At 44.5% G+C, this 10,772-nt stretch overlaps 1 pseudogene; it reads right to left on the bottom strand.

Annotated features, from left to right (window-relative positions):
- Nucleotides 1–579: 579 nt before the first annotated feature.
- On the bottom strand, nucleotides 580–1,578 carry LOC128833765 (olfactory receptor 52K2-like; annotated as a pseudogene).
- Between the last annotated feature and the right edge of the window lie 9,194 nt (nucleotides 1,579–10,772).

Raw genomic sequence — 10,772 nt, 5'->3', positions numbered from 1 at the left:
GTGAAGGCTGAAACTATAACAGGATTTAAAAGAGAACTAGATAAATTCCTGGAGGTTAAGTCCATTAATGGCTATTAGCCAGCATGGGTAAGAAATGGTGTCTCCAGAGTCTGTTTGTCAGAGCGTGGAGATGGATGGCAGGATAGAGATCACTTGATCATTGCCTGTTAGGTTCACTCCCTCTGGTGCACCTGTCATTGGTCATTGTGGGTAGACAGGATACTGGGCTGGATGGACCTTTGGTCTGACCCAGTACGGCCGTTCTTATGTTCTTATGTTCTTAAATGAGCAGAATTTGGGGGGAATAGGTGGGGCAGGGGACAGAGCCTTGAGGGAATAGTAAGAGAGGGTGCAGGAGCCTCAGGAGTCCAGTTACCAAAAATTAAAAGGTGGAAACCCTATGTGTTAATGATCTGTACCCAGACTGATTCCAAAGCTGACAATGCATAGTAAGATCAGGAAAGGGTTTGATGTCTCTCTGACTGTCCAGGAAATGAATCAGGGAAGAGGGCACAGAACCATGTCACCAGATAGCTCTTCACAGACTTGGTCAGAGAGTCAGAGGATCAGGATAAAACTTTAGGTACCTTTATGAGTAAAGAGCCGGAGCAGCCTGCCCCGGATCTGCTTGGTCCTCACACCATAGATGATGGGGTTTAGCATGGAGGGCATCAAGTAGTACACATTGGCAATGAGAACGTGGAAATGCAGGGGAACATTCTGGTGAAACCGAAAAGTGAGAGAGAAGAAGAGACCTGGGATGTAAAAGACTAAGATGGCGCAAAGGTGGGAGATGCAGGTCCCAAAAGTCTTCAGACGGGCATCCTTTGTGGGGAGGCAGAAGATGGCCCTGAGGATCTGGATATAGGACACAACAATAAAAATGACATCCAGACCCATCACACAGAATAGCACAAAGAGGCCATAGTAACTACTGACACGGATGTCGGCACAGGCCAGCTTCAGCACAGCCATGTGGGCGCAGTATGGCTGAGGGATGAGGTTGGTTCTGCAATATGGCCACTGCCTCAACAGGAAAGGATAGGGCAATATGAGTACGCTGCCGCGCAGCACTACAGCCAGGGCGATCTTAGCCACCACAGGATTTGTCAGTGTGGTTCCATGTCTCAGGGGATCACAGATGGCCACATAGCGATCAAAAGCCATAGCCACAAAGATCCCTGACTCTATCACTGAGAAGGAGTGAAAGATATATAGCTGAGTGAGGCAAGCCCTGAAATTGATCTCCCTAGAATTGAACCAGAAGACGCTCAGCATTTTGGGCAGGATGGACGTAGACACTACCAGGTCGGTGACGGCCAGCATGCAGAGGAAATAGTACATGGGCGCACGGAGGCTCGGCTCCATCTTCACGATGAACAGGATGGTGAAGTTCCCCAGGACGGCGAAGGTATACATGGTGCAGAAGGGGATGGAGATCCAGACATGGGCTGCCTCCAGGCCAGGAATGCCCATCAGGATGAAGGTGGATGGGTTGGTGAAGTCGGTTTTGTTGGAATATGACATAGAGTAGAGTAGAAAGTTTCAAACTCTGAGGCAGAACAGTGTATCTTGCATGTACCATATGTTCCCCTGTCTTCCTGTATGTGCCCAGGATCTAGGGTGATGGTTGCAGTACAAATGCCTGGATGGAGAGACAATGATAATATGAGACACTATATGCACTACTGGAGGCTGTTCACATGAGTGAAGCAGATTGGTTGCTCTTCACACACAGAAAAATGACATTTTCATTATTCAGACAAATGAATTATGAACAAATGACCCTATTCATGCCAATCCCATATTTTATGCTGCTCAATGTGTCAATAATGTGTTGTGATGTGGGAAACATTAATAGGTACCAGCAGGGAAAAAATGAGTGTGGATACTGGTTATGCATGTTTGTTCCTTAATGCAATGAAAGACAGGCTAGAAAGTACATGCTGTAGGGAGTGCCACATTCACCCAGTGGTTCAAAATCTGAGTGTAGTCAAAAAGCAAACCTACGGAGTCCATGCTGTAGGAAGTTCCCCATTCAGTGGCTTGCTCAAAATCTGAGAGTGGAAAAAAACCAAACCATTGCCAAGACATGTGCCGGGGGAAACATCCCAACTAGAATAGACCTCAGGGAAAAGATCACAGTGTCATTTAGAACAGTTCCATGGAAACACCTCCTGATTTGCAACAGTGGCCAAAACAAAGACAGTGGACTGAGGACAATCAGTGGACACTAACATTCCGGGGTACAAAATATATCGGAAGGACAAAACAGGTCGTCCGGGGTGGGACGGGGAGTGGCATTATATGTGAAAGAAAATGTAACATCAAATGAAGTAAAAATCTTAAGTGAATCCACATGTTCCATGGAATCTCTATGGAAAGAAATTTCATGCTCTAATAAAAATATAATATTATCTATTATAGACCACCTGACCAGGACAGTGACAGTGATGATGAAATGGTAAGGGAAAATACAGATGCTATCAAAATTAAGAACCCAAAAATAGTGGGGGATTTCAATTATCCCCATATTGACTGGGAACATTTCACTTCAGGATGAAATGCACAGATAAAATTTCTCAATACTTTTAATGACTGCTTCTTGGAGCAGCTGGTACGGGAACCAACAAGAGGAGAGGCAACTCTAGATTTAGTCCTGAGTGGAGCGCAGGAGCTTGTCCAAGAGATAACTATAACAGGACTGCTTGGAAATAGTGACCATAATACAATAGCATTCAACATCCTGTTTTGGGAAGAACATCTCATCAGCCCAACACTGTGGCATTTAATTTCAAAAATGGGAACTATGCAAAAATGAGGGGGTTAGTTAAACAACTTTAGTTAAAAGGAACAGTGACTAAAGTGAAATCCCTGCAAGCTGCATGGGCGCTTTTTAAAGACATCATAATAGAGGCCCAACTTCAATGTATACCCCAAATTAAGAAACACAGTGAAGAACTAAAAAAGAGCCACTGTGGCTTAACAACCATGTAAAAGAAGCAGTGAGAGATAAAAAGACTTCCTTTAAAAAGTGAAAGTCAAATCCTAGTGAAGCAAATAGAAAGGAGCATAAACACTGCCAAATTAAGTGCAAGAATGTAATAAGAAAAGCCAAAGAGGAGTTTGAAGAATGGCTAGCCAAAAACTCCAAAGGTAATAACAAAATGTTTTTTAAGTACATCAGAAGCAGGAAGCCTGCTAAACAGCCAGTGGGGTCCCTTGATGATCCAGATAAAAAAGGAGCGCTTAAAGACGATAGAGATATTCCAGACAAACTAAATGGATTCTTTGCTTCAGTCTTCACGGCTGAGGATGTTAGGGAGATTCCCAAACCTGAGCCGGCCTTTGTAGGTGACAAATCTGAGGAACTGTCACAGATTGAAGTGTCACTAGAGGAGGTTTTGGAATTAATTGATAAACTTAACAGTAACAAGTCACCGGGACCAGATGGCATTCACCCAAGAGTTCTGAAAGAACTCAAATGTGAAGTTGCGAAACTATTAACTAAGGTTTGTAACCTGTCCTTTAAATCGTCTTCTGTACCCAATGACTGGAAGTTAGCTAATGTAACGCCAATATTTAAAAAGGGCTCTAGAGGTGATCCTGGCAATTATAGACCGGTAAGTCTAATGTCGGTACCAGGCAAATTAGTCAAAACAATAGTTGAGAATAAAATTGTCAGACACATAGAAAAACATAAGCTGTTGAGCAATAGTCAACATGGTTTCTGTAAAGGGAAATCGTGTCTTACTAATCTATTATTATGGAACACAGTGACCCGGAAAAGGATTTAAGAGTTACTGTGGAGCTCTCAGTTTCAGGCTCTGGCCAAAAAGGCTGATGCAATCCTTGGATATATAAACCGGGGTTTGGTGAGTTGGAGCAGTGGAAGGATTTTTCCTATGTACATGGCATTGGTGAAAACTGACTGTCCAGACTGGGGATTCACATTTATAAAAGGATGTTCAAAAATTGGAGAAGGTGCAGGAAAGAGCCACATAAATAATTGGAAGCTGCAGAAAATGCTGGAGAGTGAGAGACTTAAGGAGCTTCATCTATTTATCTTAAATAGTAATAACCGGCTGTGTAGTGTAGAGGAGAAAGGCAGCGCAAGGCCCAATGGCTAAAAGCTGAAGCCAGACATATTCCAGTTGGAAATAAGGGCCAAAGGTTTAGCACTGAGGTTGATTAATGATTGGGACAAAATGCAAAGGGAAGTGGTGGATTCTCCAACTCCCCATGTCTACAGATCCAGACTGGATGCTTTTCTGGGAGATCTGCTTGAGGCCTTGTCTACAGTTTAATTGCTACAGTGGCACTTCCATAACGCTTCAGTTGTAGACACTACTTACACCGATGGCAGGGGTTCTCCCATCAGCATAGGTAATCCACCTCCCTGAGATGTGATAGCAAAGTTAATGGAATAATTTGTTCTTGGGGTTGGATTTTTCTTGCTGTTTCAGAAAAGGCAAATGCAATGTTAGGTTGTATTAGCGAAGGCATAGCGTGAAAGTCTCAGTAAGTGATCATACCACTCTATTCAGCTCTGCTTAGGCCACAGTTGGAATACTATATCCAATTTTGGACACTGCTGTATAGAAAGGATGTAGAGAATCTGTAAATTGTCCAGAGTGGGTTCTGGGCACTTGGAGCACGGAGGGACTGGGAGCCAGGATGCCTGGCTTCTGCTGGGAGAGAAGTGGGGTTCGTGGAAGGAGCTGGGAGCCAGTCTCTCAAAACTGGGTGACGGGGCAACAAAATGGCAGATGAAATGTAATGTTGATAAATGCAACATAATGTACATTGGAAAGCAGAATCCCAACTATACATATAAAATGATGGGGGCTAAATTAGCTGTTACCACTGAAGAAAGAGATTTTGTAGTCATTGTGGATAGTTCTCTGAAAACATCCACTTAATGTGGAGCAGCAGTTGAAAAAGTGAACAGAATGCTGGGAATAATTAAGAAAGGGATAGATAATAGGACAGAAAATATCATATTGCCTCTATCTAAATCCATGGTATGCTCATATCTTGAATACTATGTGCAGATGTGTTCGTCCCATATCAAGATATATTGGAATTGGAAAAGGTTCAGAAAAGGGCAACAAAAATTATTAGGGGTATGGAACGGCTTCTGTAGGAGGAGAGATTAATAAGACTGGGACTTTTCAGTTTGGAAAAGAAACGATTAAGGGGAGATATGATTGAGGTCTATAAAATCATGAATGGTGTAGAGAAAGTAAATAAGGAACTGTTTTTTTACTACATCTCATAACACAAGAATTAGGGGTCACCAAATGAAATTAATAGGCAGCATGTTTCAAACAAACAAAAGGAAGTATTTCTTCACACAATGCACTGTCAGCCTGTGGAACTCCTTGCCAGAGGATGTTGTGAAAGCCAGAACTATAACAGGGTTCAAAAAAGAACTAGATAAATTTATGGAGGATAGGTCCATCAATGGCTATTAGCCAGGATGGGCAGGGATAGTGTCCCTAGTCTCTGTTTGCCAGAATTTGGGAACGGGTGACAGGGGATGGATCACTTGATGATTCCCTGTTCTGTTCGTTCTCTCTGGGGCACCTGGCACTGGCCACTTTCCGAAGATAGGATACTGGGCTAGATGCACCTGTGGTCTGACCCATTATGGCCGTTCTTATGTTCTGATGTATGTTCTTACGTTAACAGCCAGAGCCCTGAAATGCCGAGGAGTAAGTGACAGTCTCTGTGCATTAACACACAGCTGGTTCCTGAGATCTTTACTCAGTTCTTACTCCAAGGTGAATTTTTGCCTTCCAAGGGACTGAGCAAAATATGGGCCACAGCGTAAGAATTTGGCCTTTTATTGTAAATCTACTAACACCTTTCATCCTGATGGATCCCCTGTGTCACTGAAATGCAGCCACCTCAGGGCTGGGGACAATCAGACAGGGAAAGTGGAAGTACACAAAAAGAATGACATTTTGACCCATCATACTGGATGAAACACATCCCCTGAGGCAAGGGTCCTGGCATATTTAATGGCTGTGCAGTGTGAAAAGCACAATAGAGTTACTCTCTCTATTCCATCCACCAATGTTGCACTAGGTTTGTTGAGTAAGTGATCTGCTCAGCAAAGGATGGGTACCTGTGAATCCTGAGACAGAAGTGTCTTCTCTGGGAATCCCTCTCAGGTAGCCGTGTCCCACAACTCTCTCACGCCAGCATCTGGAGCGGCATCCCACGCCAAGAGCCAACACTGGGTATGAACTGTTTATTATATAGCTCTTTGCAATCCCTGTGGACTTCACTCAGCCTCTATGGGAGAAGTTGCATCTGGATGTAAACATGCTGGAGACTGGAGACACTCTAGCAAATGTCTCTGTTTCTATTTATGTGCTTCTGTGCTCTTTATCCAGGTTTAGGAGTAAACAGTAATTAATGGACCTTCCCAAAGAGAGATGAGAACATTCGGGCTCTGTGCTGAGTGGGAGAGGAATTGGCTGCTCCTTGTATTTGTTTATATTTTAAAATTATAGTTGAATAGGAAGTAAACTTGGGATAATATGTCGATGTCTATACCCTGTAAATGGCCAGGATGGCTGGTTGAATAGTAGACAGACAGATCAGGAGAAAGGTGACTGAGGGGAGCCATGAGCATTTTCTGGAGACACACAGGGCTGTCACTAAGATATCATAAATCAATAATTCTCATCAGTAACTATCATCATACTGTGCAGAACTTTTCATTGAAGGGTCTTCAAAACACCTAGCAAAGGAAAGTGACTATGAACATATCCTCATTACACAGGTAGGTAAACTGAGAAAAAGGGTGACGTGACTTGGTGAAGGTCAGAGAGAGAATGACAAACTGACCCCATGAGTCCTGATTTTTCTGCCTTAACCACAGACTCTCTGTCACTAAATGAAGACTTCAGATGAGGGAAATGGATTCACAGTCTATCGGGGCCGGCTCATTGGGGGTGTGTGACAGAGTTTCCTGGGGTGCAAACTGGAATATGGTTACTGTCGAGCTCTCTGGACTACTCTGCCTACCAGCCCAGGAAATGACCTCCTCCCCTCTGTCACGCGGGTCATTAGCATTTTCAAAGACAACCATTTCTTCAGTAGGTGCCACATCCTGTCTTAAAGAGACAGAGTTCATTTTCAAAAACCCATCAGGAACAAAGTCCTGACAAATGGGGGCCTGGATTAGGGTCCTCTCCATCATCCCTCTCTCCATCCCTGTTGTGTCAGTTCTGTGACTGCTCCCCTCTGGGAGGTCCATTACACAGTTTCTTCTCAAAGTCTGAGCCACAGGTTCAGTACCTGGGTGCAGAGATGCTGAGCAAGACATTCTGTCCTGGGTATCCTCTCTCAAGTGACCAGGGAGGAGACATTCCTCTTCTCCCACTATTCCTTTCCCCCAGTTTCCTTCTCTTCCTCCCCAGGACACAAACCCCTATGCTCTCTAGGGTGGGATCGATCCCCTGCTCAGTTGTGAAGGGCTCACAGCTAACAGCCTGGACAGTTGTGTCACTGACAGGCAGTCCACCCCGCACCTCCCCTTCCTGCCGTGATGTTGCCTCCTGCTGCAGTGTCAAAGTGACCCTCCTCCACCTCCTCAGTGGTTTCTACGATTCCATCATCCTTCTCTGGGCTACCCTCTGGGACACATCTTCCTATGCTCCCTAGCATTGCGTTTGTCCCTGGCTTAGCTGCAATGTGCACATGTTTCTCCCAGACAGGCAATAGACTCTCCTCCCTGTGCTGAGGAGCCGCTACCTTCACCTTGAGGGCAGGAACTTGTCTCAACCACACCACCCCTGGAAGCATGCAGCTTCCCTCTGCTGCAGAGGAATCAAGGAGACTCTCTCAGTAGTTCCTGGGGCTTTCCTCTTTCAGTCTGAACTTCCAGCAGAGCACTCCTCCTTGCTGCAGATGGACACCTTAATAGCCTGAGCTTCATGGGAGAATTCATTGCTAATTGTCATATCAATACGGTTATCATCTGCTGCCTCCATTGATGATACAGCTTCCAAACCCTTGGTTTCCGTGTGCACTTTAGCAAATGGCACAAGGCTTTTGTATTCTCCTACTAATAAAAGCTCTCTCATCTGTCCTGGTAACATGTCACATTCTTGCACTATGCTCCTCTTAGGGAAAAACAGGAGCACCCTGTCCCTGGGCTCAAATTGGGGGCCTAGGCCCCCTGATTGTAGTTTCTCTCCTGGGATCCTTGGGCCACCTGCAGATTTCCTTTTGTAAGGGCACCTGAAAATGTAGGACATACTGCAAGAGTCCCTGGGTTGTTGATGGGGTGTGTTATCAGGCCTCTCTCATTCAATCCAGCAGGCCATGGGGCTGTCGGTTATACAGGAGCTCAAAGGGGGAGAGTGGGGCACTTCCCTATTAGCGAGCAATACCGATGGGATCAATTGATCCCACTGGCGTGATTCTTGTGAGGGAAATATTTCAGGTCCTGTTAAGGCACTAAACAAGGACATCTGTCTAGGGGTGATACATTGAGGTCTGTAGTTTCTTACTGTCCAATTCTGTGTATGCCTCACAGAACAACCAGGAAGTAAAGTTGGTCCCCTGAACAGTGAGAATCTTCTGGGGCAGGCCAACTCAGATATATATCTCTGCCAGCTCCACTGCAATCATGTGGGCGGTGGTGTTCTATAGTGGGTCACCTTGGGTAAGTGGGTAGCATAGTCCATTAGGACCAGGCTATAACAAAATCCAGCGTTACTCTTCGGGAGGGGTCCTACCAGGTCCAGTATGACCTTCTCAAAGGGGACCCACACTACAGATGCCTTAAAGACTAATCGATTGATTTGGGCATAAGCTTTCATGGGTAAAAAATCCGCTTTTTCAGATACATGGAGTGGACCCATGGGAAGGAGGCCCTTGAAGAATTCCACTTGAATTTCAACAATTTCCATACCACTGTCAACCTCAGCCTGGACCAGTCCACACAGGAGATCCACTTCCTAGACACTAGAGTGCAAATAAGCAAGGGTCACATAAACACCACTCTATACCAGAAACCTTCTTACTACTATACTTACCTACATTCCTCCAGCTTTCACCCAGACCACATCACACAATCCATTGTCTACAGACAGAGACAAACATCTAGATGATCTCCATCTTAAAACTACAGTACCTACCTGGGGAAGTGAAGAAACAGATTGACAGGATGAGATGGGACCCAGAATTTACCTACTACAGGACAGGCCCAACAAGGAAAATAACTGAACACCAGTGGCCATCATGTACAGCCGCCAGCTAAAACCTCTCCAGCACATCATCAACGATTTACAACCTATCCTGGAAAATGATTCCCCACTCTCAGAGGCCTTGGGAGGCAGGCCAGGCCTTGCTTACAGACAGCCCCCCAACCTGAAGCAAATACTCACCAGCAACTACACACCACACCACAGAAACACCAACCCAGGAACCAATCCTTGTAACAAACCCCGTTGCCTAATCTGTCCCCATATCTACTCTAGTGGCACCATCATAGGACCCAGCCACACCAACCACACCATCAGAGGCTCACTCACCTCCACATCTACTAATGTTATATATGCCATCATATATAGCATGCCTCTCTGCCATGTACATTGGCCAAAGTGGACAGTCTCTACGTAAAAGGATAAATGGACACAAATCAGACATCAGGAATGGTAACATACAGAAGCCAGTAGGAGAACACTTCAATCTCCCTGGACACGCAATACCAGATTTAAAAGTAGCCATTCTTCAACAAAAAAACTTCAAAAGCAGACTTCAAAGAGAAACTGCTGAGCTACAATTCATTTGCAAACTTAACACCATTAATTTGGGCTTGAATAGGGACTGGGAGTGGCTGGCTCACTAAAAAAGCAATTTTCCCTCTCTTTGTATTGACACCTCCTGATCAATTATTGGGAGTGAACAACATCCATCCTGAATAAATTGGCCCTCAATGTTGGTTCTCCACCTGTATGGTAACTCCCTTCTCTTCATGGACCAATATATATTTATGCCTGTATCTGTAATTTTCACTCGATGCATCTGAAGAAGTGGATTTTTTTTACCTACGAAAGCTTACGCCCAAATCAATCTGTTAGTCTTTACGGTGCCGCCAGACTCCTCATTGTTTTTTGTGGATACAGACAACACAGCTACCCCTCTGATAATTGATGGAATTGTTTCCCCCGGGGAGCAATTACAATTGGACATGCGTAATTTGGTGGCAAGAACCAAGGAAGCCTTAATACCCATAGCTCATCTTATCCACCAACAAACAGAAGAAGTAGAAAGCATGCAAAGAGAGGCAAAAACACCTTGGTGGGCAATGCCACAGGATATTACTCTACAACTAATAGTCCGAACACTTAGTGTAACACCGATGGGAATACAAGCCATAGAAATAATTGCACTGATGGAAATGTGTTGCTACACGCAACGTCAAACCAAAAAAGCCAAATTACAACACCGGGCTCAGAAAAGAATAAAACTAGCTATCAACACTGCCATAGTAATGAATATTTTTATAAATAATAATCAAATGCTTATTAATGTTTTAAAGCAAATATTTGTATTTAAAGAGTTTGAAAGGACTGTTGGACATTAGTATCCTGGGATACTTCATGTATGTGTCTGTGCATTCATGTGTGTATGTGTGTGTGCATGCATCCATATGCCTGAGCACATGTGTGTGGGTCCATGTGTATGTCTGCATGTAGGATTGTGTGTGTGCAGACCCACTATATCTCATAGCCCAGTGGTTTAGC

This window comes from Malaclemys terrapin, chromosome 1 (genome assembly GCF_027887155.1).
Source record: "Malaclemys terrapin pileata isolate rMalTer1 chromosome 1, rMalTer1.hap1, whole genome shotgun sequence".
NCBI classification, from domain to species: Eukaryota; Metazoa; Chordata; order Testudines; family Emydidae; genus Malaclemys; species Malaclemys terrapin.
This window is presented reverse-complemented; position numbering and strand designations above follow the sequence as displayed.